Source organism: Triticum dicoccoides, chromosome 7B (genome assembly GCF_002162155.2).
Source record: "Triticum dicoccoides isolate Atlit2015 ecotype Zavitan chromosome 7B, WEW_v2.0, whole genome shotgun sequence".
Classification (NCBI taxonomy): Eukaryota; Viridiplantae; Streptophyta; class Magnoliopsida; order Poales; family Poaceae; genus Triticum; species Triticum dicoccoides.
In genome coordinates, this window is record NC_041393.1 from 388,958,006 (window position 1) to 388,970,456 (window position 12,451).

The following is a 12,451-nucleotide window of genomic DNA, read 5'->3' on the forward strand; positions in this document are numbered from 1 at the left end:
CGTCAGCACGACTGCATGGTGACGGTGATGATGTTCTACCGACGCAGGGCTTCGCCTAAGCACCGCTACGATATGACCGAGGTGGAATATGGTGGAGGGGGGCACCGCACACGGCTAAGGAACGATCACGAAGATCAACTTGTGTGTCATGGGGTGCCCCCTACCCCCGTATATAAAGGAGGGAGGGGGAGGTGCGGCCGGCCCCTAGGGGTGTGCCTGGAGGAGTCCTACTCCCACCGGGAGTAGGACTCCCCCCTCTTGCCTTGTTGGAGAAGGAAGGGGGAAGGGGGAAAGAGGAAAGGGGGGCGCCCCCCCCTTCCTTGTCCTATTCGGACTAGGGGGGGAGGGGCATGCGGCCTGCCCTGGCCGGCCCTCCTCTTCTCCCTTAGGGCCCATGTAGGCCCATTAACCCCCGAGGGGGTTCCGGTAACCCCCCGGTACTCCGGTAAAATCCCGATTTCACCCGGAACGATTCCGATATCCAAATATAGGCTTCCAATATATAAATCTTTATGTCTCGACCATTTCGAGACTCCTCGTCATGTCCGTGATCATATCCGGGACTCCGAACAACCTTCGGTACATCAAAAACTATAAACTCATAATATAACTGTCATCGTAACGTTAAGCGTGCGGACCCTACGGGTTTGAGAACTATGTAGACATGACCTAGAACTGTTTCCGGTCAATAACCAATAGCGGAACCTGGATGTTCATATTGGCTCCTACATATTCTACGAAGATCTTTATCGGTCAAACCGCATAACAACATACGTTGTTTCCTTTGTCATCGGTATGTTACTTGCCCGAGATTCGATCGTCGGTATCCAATACCTAGTTCAATCTCGTTACCGGCAAGTCTCTTTACTCGTTACGTATTGCATCATTCCATAATTAACTCATTAGCTACATTGCTTGCAAGGCTTATAGTGATGTCCATTACCGAGAGGGCCCAGAGATACCTCTCCGACAATCGGAGTGACAAAACCTAATCTTGAAATACGCCAACTCAACATGTACCTTTGGAGACACCTGTAGAGCTCCTTTATAATCACCCAGTTACGTTGTGACGTTTGGTAGCACACAAAGTGTTCCTCCGGTAAACGGGAGTTGCATAATCTCATAGTTATAGGAACTTTGTATAAGTCATGAAGAAAGCAATAGCAACATACTAAACGATCAAGTGCTAAGCTAACGGAATGGGTCAAGTCAATCACATCATTCTCCTAATGATGTGATCTCGTTAATCAAATGACAACATATGTCTATGGTTAGGAAACATAACCATCTTTGATTAATGAGCTAGTCAAGTAGAGGCATACTAGTGACATTAAGTTTGTCTATGTATTCACACATGTATCATGTTTCCGGTTAATACAATTATAGCATGAATAATAAACATTTATCATGATATGAGGAAATAAATAATAACTTTATTATTGCCTCTAGGGCATATTTTCTTCAGAGATCCCCCGGGTAATCTTCGCGGCACGAGGACGTCTGGGTCTCTTGGCCCGAGCATGGTGGTGGTGGCTGCTTTCTCCACCGAAGTCGGTTGGCCAGGCTAGTAGTGACAGATCTTGGATCCCACTATTAGCACCGGCGGTGAGTTGGGGAGACATAGTCGCCAGTGAAAACCGAGTTGACTCCGGTCATGGCGGGCGATGGCGGCGTCTACGTTGTTATCTTGATGAAGGCATTGTCAAGCAACTATGGTCAACCTGCTCGTGCCGCTCCGGGAGAAATCCTAAAATCACTGGATCGGACGATGGTGACGCTGTGGTGTCGTGTTCCCTCTTGGGGGCATCGTTTGTGGAGCGGTGCCGGATGGAAGAGGCGTGAGGTGGTGTGGCATGCCTTCTCTCGTGTCGACGACGGTGGGTCTCGACAGCATGGAGCAGCGGGGTCTCGGTGCTGGACGTGGCATGATGGCCTCGCGCAGGGCGGTGGCATTGTGTGGTGCTATGGTGGCGTCGACAGCTGACCTGGCAAGGTCTTTGCGTCAGTACATGCTCTGAAGATGGTTAGGTGGATGACGGCGGCGGTAGCCTCGGTGAGTGTGCCGACGGTGTGTGACTCATTCCCGGCATGTGGTTGGGATGGGGCATCCGGCATTAGATGTTAGGTTTTGGTGCGATGTCTGTTTGGTATTAGGCTCGGACATTCGGCACCCCTGCACCAAGGGGATAGGAGTAGCGACAGGTGTCGTCTAGATGATGGCTTCATGCTTACTGATGTAATGCTTTGTAAGGTCTCTGAGAATAATTAATAAAATGGCTGCATGCATCGTCCAGATGCAGAGGTTGGGAGTAATCCTCTTTTTCTAAAAAAACAAACCCAACACCTGGGTTTAAATCCTCATGGAGGCGAGTTTAGTTTCCTATTTATTCTTGAGGGCCAGGCTTTCCTGGTACTCATGCATTCATCATTGAGGACTAGGCTCGGTGCGTAACCGAGATTGAAAGTATTAGTACTCATACTTAAAAGATCGTATGCCATCCCTAGTTGATGCAGAGGCCGGGGAAGTGAAATTCTCTCCCAATTTTAGGCGGAGCGGGCGACTCGCGACTCGTGTCCCTCTCGCGTCGTCTCCCCCGTGGGCAACTCGGGAGGCTCAGCCGCCGGCGCCGCCTAGTCCCTCCAGCGCCCTTCTCCCCCTCCGCCGTTGCCGATGGTCGGCACCGGGCAAAGCCCGTGCGTGCGACGGCGGAGGCGGAGCGTCTCTCCTCCCGTTCCCTGATCCGCGGCGGCGCGTGCGTCCTGATCCGCGGGTTACGGCCCTCCCTACGGTGTGACGGATCCCGGAGGCGGCGGACTCGCGGCGGTGCACGGGTGCCCAGATCCATGGGTGTGGGACTCGGCAGTGTGCGGGCTCCCGGCGACGGCGGGATCGGTCGACGGCGGGCTTGGACGATGGCGTCGGCCGCGCGGTGCCGGATCTCGTCGCTCGCGGCGGCGGCACTGCGTGTGTCGTATCCTTCTTGGAGGTGCCACCTGGGGCGTTTGGGTGCTCGGTTTGAGGAACTGCAGGCGAAGGGGATGGGACCAGTGGCAACAAGTGGTGTTTCGCGTCGGAGGAGCGGCGTGGCATCTAGCACGTCGACAACGGCGGGTCTCAGCGGCATGGAGCAGCGGGGTCTCGTCGGTGGGCGTGTGATGATGGACGAGCGCATGATGGTGGCGTTGTCTGGCGTCGTGGTGGCGTCGACGACAGCTAGTCCGGGCAAGATAGATGCAGCAGTACATCACTGAAGATGGGTTGGTGGCAGGTGGCTGCGGCGGCCTCATACCCGACAGATGTCCTGATTGAGGAGTGCGTTGAGCTAGTGGGTGCCCCATACCCAGCAGACGTCCTGGTTGGGACCTCAGGTCTTAGATGTTAAGTTTGACTGCGAGGTCTGTTTGGTATTAGGCTCATACTATAGCATTCCTACATCAACTGGATATGAGTAGCGACAGATGTTTGCCTAGACGGTGGCTTTAGACTTACTGTTGTATGATTTTATAAGGTCTTGTATGAATAATTAATAAAGTGGATGCATGCATCGTCGAGATGCAGAGGCCGGGGTCCTCCTCCATTTCAAAAAAGAAAAAGAAAAAAATGTGATTTACAGCCTAGACCAAATACGATCCATGCCATGTCACTTTCGGTACTAGCTATCTTTTGCACTATCGTGACACATCCAAAATAATTGCCGCCACCTATACTTGGTCAGGTCAGGGGCCGCTGATCCCAAAAGGAGGCTTCCACTCAACTGAAGTGCTGAGATGATGAGCTAGCCCATGCGTCCGAGCTGGCTAGAGCGAGATCGAATTTGACGATGCATATCCACGAAACAAACTGAATTCCGTATACTCAACGCCATGGTACGCTTCCCGGCAATCGCATATGCATACGCCTAGCTGCTGAACATTTTTAAATCATTGATGATGAACTCGTCTCCGTCTCGTCTCCCTTGCGTGTTTGTGCCAGATTTTTGTGCGGCGGTGCCGGTGCCTCGACACGGTCACGTTCGCCGGCGAGAGCCGCGGGTGGAACTCCTCGACGACGAGGGAGTAGTGGTGGACGCATGCAGTGGAGAAGGCGCTGCGGCGTGGCGGGTGGGCCAGGAGGTGGTGTTCCCGTGCCACGTCGCAGAAATTGCGGCGGCTGACCGGTGGGGCGCGGCGGGGGTGGATTTCGAGGTGAGTAATGGCGAGCGGGGGGCCGGGGGGGGGGGTTATTAGACCGACGCCTCGGCTCTCTCCCTCCCCACACCTCACAAATCTCGCCCGCGAGAGCCACTGCCCTGCGCCGCTGCGACAGCTAGGGTTCGATGACGACGAGGGAGCAACAGATGTGGGCGCTGTCCGACGGCGACGAGACCCTAATGGGGCGGCTCAAGGAGATCGATCGGTGGTTCCCGACGGCGAAGTCGCTCAATCACGCGTCGGAGGTTGTGCGAGACAAGCTGAGTGGGGAGGAGATCCTCAGATGCTTCCCCAACTACGACCGCCAGCCAGCGATGGGGGTGCTTCTGTGGGCGATGCTCGAGGCGGAGTCGCTGGTCCCGGAGCAGAGGGAGAAGTGGAAGGTGTTCCGCTCCTTCCACTTCCGCCTGATCCAGCCGTGGGCGCCGCCGCTGGCGCAACACCCGCCGCAGGAGGTGGTGATGGGGATTCCTGCCCCTGGATCCAGGTGGCTGCCAATCCAGATTGAGGAGGAAGAGGAGCTCGAGGAGATGGAGGAGGAAGCGACGGTGCCGCCGCGACGGAGGGCCAGGACGACCCCGACCCCAACCTCACTTCCCCGCCGCTCCCCGCGGTTCCAGAGGCGTTCGCCTCGCCTCCTTGCTCTCTCCCGCCGCCAGTAGGGTGCTCGCCGGTTGGCAATCGCTTCTGGTTGCTGGTCGGTGAGGACTCCGAGGAGGAGGGGGAAGGGGAGGCCCTCATCTCTGTTTCAGGTATGAGGAACACTGCTAATTACTTAGTATCTACTACTCCAATTGAAGTAGATGATGCTAGTTATGGTAATCTGGCTGGTAGATTTAAGCATAACAACAGAAATAGAATTAGAAGGGGGTCGAAATCTCAAGGAGAGAAGGGCTTCGGTTTGATTTCTTATGCAGACAAATGTTCAGAACATGGTGGGTTTGGGGATAGAGGTAATACTGGTAAGCTGAGCAATATGACTCACGGGATTGGGATAGATGCCGAAATTGTTCAAAAGCATATGAAAAAGGACAATGTTCATCCCATAATCCCTGCATTTGGGGAAGAGGATGTAGATTTTGGGGAAATTGTGTTACAAACTACCCCAATTGCAAGATACTTAGATGTGAAAGGGGGAAGGTTGGAGGATTTTTGTGAGGAAAAAATGTGAGACCCCTGATAATTTTTGGGGGCTCAGTTGGGAGAGATTTAAACATGGACTCTGGAGTGGGCCTACGGTGGTGGAGGCCTGTGGAGATGGAGCCCGGCCCAACCCAACAAAAGGAAGGAGGCGTGGAGGATATAAAAGAGGGAGTGGAGGGGGTTGGGAAGCAACCTTTAGGGTTCCCCTCTCTCCCCCCCTCGCCGCCACAAGAAGAAACCATGTTAGGAAATTTTGGTAGAGGGTTCGGAGCTCAGAGATTCAACAAAGGAGGAGGAAATGGAAACTTTGGAGGGAGATTCAACAATGCTGAGAAAGGAGAGAGATGGAATGGAGGGAGACATGCCTTCCCAGGGAGATCTGGGGCTTTTGGAAGAGGGGGGAACCGCTTTGGTCCTGTGAAGGATATGGGAAGGGATTCATAGGAGGAAGACCCTAGATCTGATAGGAACGAAGAGAATTTGGTGTGGCAAGCTAAGGCAGGGAAAAAAGATGAAGGGGGAGACCCCAAGGATGGCCGGTGGTGATGTAGAAGGTGCTGTGATGGAAAATGAGAGAAGCAACAATCAGGTATCTCAGTCAGATCAGCAGCAGCAGCAACTGCTGTTAACTTTGCTGCTCTCTCAGTTGGTTCAGGGGATGCAAAACAGTGAGAAGACCCAGATGGAAGGGATGGTTGGAAATCGAATTAGTAATATACTTGGGAAAGAAAGTCACAGGAAAGAGGGAGGAGATACTGATGGGCAACAGAGAGGTAACAAGATGGTTGAACAGGGGGTTGGATTGGAAATGAAGAAGCAAGGAGGTAAAAGTGGTTGGCAGCAAGGGTATGAGGAGAACAAGAGAAATTTTGACAGGTTTAACAAGCAGGTGTGTGGTAAGTGTAAAGACCCCAGACACACCACCAAGGATTGCAGGGTGGGGCATTGCTTGATCTGTGGCAGAGAGAATCATATTACAGGAGAGTGCAACTTACTGAAACAGGTTAAACCAGTCCCAAAATATGTAGGGTATGCAGCTAAAGGGCTGGGGATTCTTCTGGTTCAGAACTATAAAGATGTACTGATAGCAGAGCATACCAATCCTTTGGGGGGGGGGGTGATCATAAGAGAAGGAAGTATTAATGAGACTGAACTTGTGAAGGCTATGGAGGAAATGTTTGATTGGGGCTGGCAATGGAGAGTGAGGGATTTTGGAAAGAATGGATACATGATGAGATTTTCCAATAAGGCAAAGTTGGTGGAGTTGGCCAAGTTTAATGACTTCAAACTGCTGGGGACAGGGGTGGTGATCAAGGTTCAACCCTGGTCCCTTGATCATCAAGCTGTTGGGAAGATGCACACCATTTGGGTCAGGCTGGCCAATGTTCCAGTTTGTTTTAGGCATTTTTTGGGTGTTTGTGAGGTGGCTGCTGCAGTTGGACCTGTCCTGAAAATTGATATGGATACTATAAATGAGGAGAAAATTAGAGTAAAGTGTGGGATCAGAGATGTGGAGAAAATACCAACTCAAGTGGAAATCACTTCCCCTGATCTTCTTATGTTTAGAATTGGGGTGGAAACTGAGAAGGTGGTGGAGATTGGCTGGTATAAGGAAGAAAAGAGGAAAAATGATAGCAGCAATTTCTCAGAAGGGGGAGAGGATGAGATTGACAATAGGAAGAGGACTAGAATGGAGGAGAATGAACATACATGGGTTTCTCTGGGATGCTTATCCCTGAAACAAAGTGAGGAGGTGGATAAAAGAATTGAAGGAATGAAAACTCAAATGGATGTAACCGTGTTGCAGTGGCAAAAGAAGATGGCTTTGGAGAGAGGAAAATGGCAAAAAGAAAATGAAATCATGTTCAGCAAGATTATAACCTTGGAGGAAGACAGGATTAGAAACAATGCACTATGGGCTAAAAATGAAAACAAAATCAGAGAACTAGAAAAAGTTCAGACAGAGTTGCAGGAGATTAGTAAAAAACAACTTGAAGAAATTCAGAAACTGGCACAAGAGGCTGCAAATAGAGAGGAGTATGAAATGGAGTTAGCTAATATGGACCTTGAAGATTATGAGAAAGAGACTCAACAGAAAAAGGAAGACACTGAGTCTGAGAAATATAATGGGCCCACTGATTATAATGCTAGCCAAGAATCTATTGGGACTCTGGGGGAGAAAATGGCTGAAATACATGGAAGTGAGATCCTAGATAAAGAAGGGGAGGAGAAAGATGTTGAAATCAAGAGAAGCCTGAGAAACAAAGGAAGAGAAGACAAGAAGATTGAGGATATGGCTAAAAGCAGAGCTGAGGAGAGGGACAATTATGGTAAGAATTCTGAATTGGCTTTTGCTGATGCTTCCTTATTACATATTAGTTCTCTAGTGAGGATTGATCTAGGGTGTTCAATAGAGATGATTGATAAAAATATTGATATTATTAATAAGATGGAAATAGCTAGGAGAGAGTTATACTTTCAGAATATCAAAAAAGAAAAAAGTGATAAATTAGAGGAGAGATGTGAAGAGAATGACAAAATTGAAAAGGATGTCCCAGTATATATTAATACTGGAGACATAACCCTTGAGGAATTGTGTTCTGATTATGAACATTCTGATGTGGATATTGAAGAACAACAGATCAAAAAACTAAGGGAAATGTTCTCTGGAGGAAAAAGTGGTAGAAAACGCTCACTGGCACTTGACTGTGTGAAGCAATCACTTGGGATTGGAGTCCTTCGAAGAAGGAAAAAAGATAGGAGACTCTAAGTGAGAATCTTCTCTGTGTTCGCATTAGATTTAGAATTTTGGTCTTATAAGGGTCACTTATAGAACAATGAGAGGAGTATTTTGGAATGTGAGAGGCATTGGACAAGATCACACGAAAAGATACGTTAGAGAAATGATTATAGATCAGAAGCTGGACTTTATTGGACTCTCTGAGACCATAAAGCAAGATTTCACAAAAAATGAATTGCATAATTTGTGTGGAGGGAGGAATTTTCAATGGAGTTGGAATCCACCCAGAGGAATGTCAGGGGGATCCTGATGGGGGTTAATAAAGATGTGTTTAATGTAGAAAATATTGAAAAAGGACAATATTTCTTGAGAATGTTAATATTTGATAAAAATATCAAAATGCACTAGAATTTAGTCACTGTATATGGGGATGCACAGAAGGAGGGAAAAGCAAGTTTCCTGGCTGAATTGGCAAGATTATATCATGATAATCCTCTGCCTTGCTTGGTTGGGGGAGATTTTAACATCATTAGAAGTGGGAAGGAGAAGAACAAACCTATGCTTAATGAACAATGGTCCTTCATGTTCAATGCCATTATTGAACAAGCAGGGCTTAGGGAACTACCCCTGAATGGGAGAAAATACACTTGGGCTAATAATCAGGAGGATCCTACTTTTGAAAAGCTAGATAGAGTGCTGATGTGCCCAGCTTGGGAGGAAAAATACCCACTCACCATACTGCAAGCTTTTGCTAGAGAGGTTTCTGATCATACCCCTTTGTTCCTGGACACAGGGAAAACTCATGCTCATAAATATATTTTTAGATATGAAAATGCTTGGTTGCTGAGAGAAGGCTTTAGAGAGTTGGTATATAAAACCTGGAATGAGAGATACTTAGGGGATGTTCTGGATAGATGGCAATCAAGGTTGAGGAAATTGAGGCAAAAAGCTAAGGGATGGAATAAAAATATTGATGCCTGGTACAGAAAAATAAAAATGGAAATAATAAAGGAGCTTGATGATTTAGATAAGAGAGCTGAGATCATGGGGTTGAGTGCGGTGGATAGAAGTGAACAGAAAGAGCTTAGAGCCCAACTGAAAAGAGTAATGATGCAAGAAGAGATGAAATGGTTGCAAAGATATAAAGATTCGGAGATTAAAGATGGAGACAGAAATACTAGATATTATCATGCTAAGGTAAATGGGAGAAGAAGAAAGAACAAAATTGTTTCCCTTGAACAGGAGGAAGGGATTATAGAAGGAGATGATAAGTTGATGGAATATATCACCAAATTCTATACAGAATTATTTGGACATCCTGAAGAATCTAGTATCTCATTAATAGAGATGGAGATGGATAAAATCAATGAACAAGAAAGAGAGGAGCTCTTGACACCTTTCTCCTTAAGTGAAATTCATCAAGTGGTATTTGGGATGAAGAGGAATAAAAGCCCTGGCCCTGATGGATTCTCTGCTGACTTCTACCAAGATTTTTGGGAAGTGGTCAAGTGGGATCTGAAAAACCTAGTTGATAGTTTTGCTAAAGGGGAAATTAATATTGCTAGACTCAACTATGGCATAATTACTTTGATCCCAAAAAATAATGATGCTAAACAAATTCAGAAGTTTAGGCCCATTTGCCTGCTGAATGTTAGCTTTAAAATCATCAGTAAGATTCTGATGAACAGGCTGGCTAAGTGTGTGGCCCCTGTGATTTCTAAAACCCAAACTGCCTTCATTAAGGGCAGGTATATTATGGAAGGGATTGTGATTTTACATGAGGCTCTAAATTCCTTTCATAAGAATAAAGAAGATGCTCTAGTTTTTAAAGTAGATTTTGAGAAAGCATATGACAAAATTAAGTGGCCCTTTGTTATACAAATGTTGAAAATGAAGGGATTTCCTGACAAATGGTGTGACTGGGTGATGGAAACTATGAGAGGGGGACATGTTGGAATTAGAGTGAATGATGAAATTGGCCCATACTTTAAAACCTTCAAAGGATTGAGGCAAGGAGATGCCATGTCACCTCTGCTGTTTGACATTGCTGCTGATGCCCTAGCCTTTATAATGAGTAATGCCCTGAAACATGACTTGGTTAAAGGGGTATTAAAAAGTGATAGAGGGAAGGGGATTAATATATTACAATATGCTGATGATACCATATTCCTGATAAAGGATGAGATAGAAAGTGTTAAAAACCTTAAACTCATACTAGGAGCTTTTGAGCAAATGTCTGGGCTTAAAATAAACTTTCATAAAAGTGAACTGCTGTTGTTTGGCAAAGCCAGGGAAAAACAAATGATCTACCAAGAAATACTAACATGTAAGATGGGGGATTTGCCCATAAAATACCTGGGGATGCCTGTATCTGAGAACAGAATCAGGAACTCTCATTGGGGATGTGTGACTGACAAAATTGAAAAAAGATGTGGGTGTTGGCAGGGGAAGTTACTGGGTTCCATTGCAGGGAGAATAACTTTGGTGCAAGCCTGCCTAACTAATATACCTTTGTTTATGATGTCCTTTTATGCTGTGCCTAAAGGGATTATAAAGAAAGCTAATTTCTTCAGATCCAGGCTGATATGGCAAGAGGATGAGAATATAAAAAAATACCACTTAGTGAATTGGAAAGATTGTTGTTTGCCCAAAGAAATGGGGGGCTTGGGGATATTGAATTTGGAAATAATGAATATTGCACTTCTAGCTAAATGGTTTTGGAAAATGGAAAATGAAAAAGGTCTATGGCAGGATATTTTGGAAGACAAATATAGAAAAGGGGGGGGTGTTTGGCTTTAATATGTAAAAAGCCAGGGGACTCACAATTCTGGGTTAGTCTTCTAAAAATCAAAGAAATCTTTTATAAATTTGTAAAGAAAAAGGTGGGGGATGGGAGAAACACTAGGTTTTGGGAATATTCATGGGTTGATGATAAACCTTTGAGGGAGGCTTACCCTAGACTATATGATATATCCTTTGACCACAATATTAATGTGGAGGAGGCCATACAGAAAGGTTGGCATGGATTTAGATTTAGAAGAACCCTGCATGGAGAGACTGTGGAACTTTGGAATAGTCTCAAAAAAAATGTGAGGAAATTCAAATGCAAGGAGGGGAGGACAAAATCCTCTGGACCCTCACTGCTGATCATAAATTCTCTGTGGGATCCTTATATAGGAAATTGATAGCTGTTGGGATAATATTCCCACAGAAATACTTATGGAAGATTAAAGTGCCTACGAAACTGAAAGTGTTTTTATGGTTGATCAATAAAAAGAGCATCCTGACTAGAGATGTATTGCTTAAAAAAGGTTGGAAAGGTGAGAAAAGATGTGTTTTATGTGGGAAAGATGAATCAATTGATCATCTATTCTTCTCTTGCTTGGTTGCTTCATTGTTATGGAGTTTGGTCAGATGTGTGTGTGGTTTTAAAACTGTGCCATCTAGTGTGAAAGATTGTTTTGGAGACTGGATTAGAAAATTTAACAAAGATAATAAGAAACTGGTGCCGGTGGGGATTTCAGCCCTGCTTTGGTCAATTTGGAAAAGCAGAAATGCAATTATCTTTGAGAATAAAAGGATAAATGATCCTTTATATGTTGTCAAGCTAATGTGCAGGTGGTTAATTAACTGGGCTATCTTGCAGATAAAGGAGTCGCCAAGAAAAACGCTGGAGCTGGGAGCAAGGGTGCTAGAACAGGCAGCAAATGAAGTGTTCACAGCCAAGCAAGGGTGGAGGATCAATGTTGCTAGATTGAAATGAAGAAAATCTCTCCTGCGGGGGGTGAACCTAATGTTTGGTGCTCCTGTAGATGATCCTTGGCTCCTTTTTTGCTACTTTTGCTTCTGCGTTGATGTAATGGCTCTCAGGGTAGTTTGAACTCGGTCTGGCGGTTAGCTATTTGATCCTGTGGAGTCCGGTTGGTTTTTTTCGTTTCGTTTACTTTCAAACTCTTTTGTAGAACTGTGTGGTTTTCAGTAATGAAAATCGGAAGGGGCAAGCCCTTCTTTGATAAAAAAAAGGCTTTGACAAGTACATAAATGAAGATACACTATAATATATCTGATATAGCCCTTTAGCCAACAAAATAACCCCGCCAGGCGGCCATCCATAGTTCAAATCCATCCCTCCAACACCCCCCCCCCGTAAAGTCTGTGTAACTGACTACAGAGGCGACGTCTCTATCGGCGATTGTTTCCTCGCATGGTTCGTCAGGTGGGGCATAGGTCTTGGAGTTATAGTGGCGGGTCTCGGCGATTGCAAGTCACCTTCCTTAGGATTCGGGTCATCTTCTTCTAAGCTCTGCTCGACGACGCGACATTCTTGTTCTATAAGCCGACTGTACTTATGATCGTTCCCTAAGATCCAATTAATCC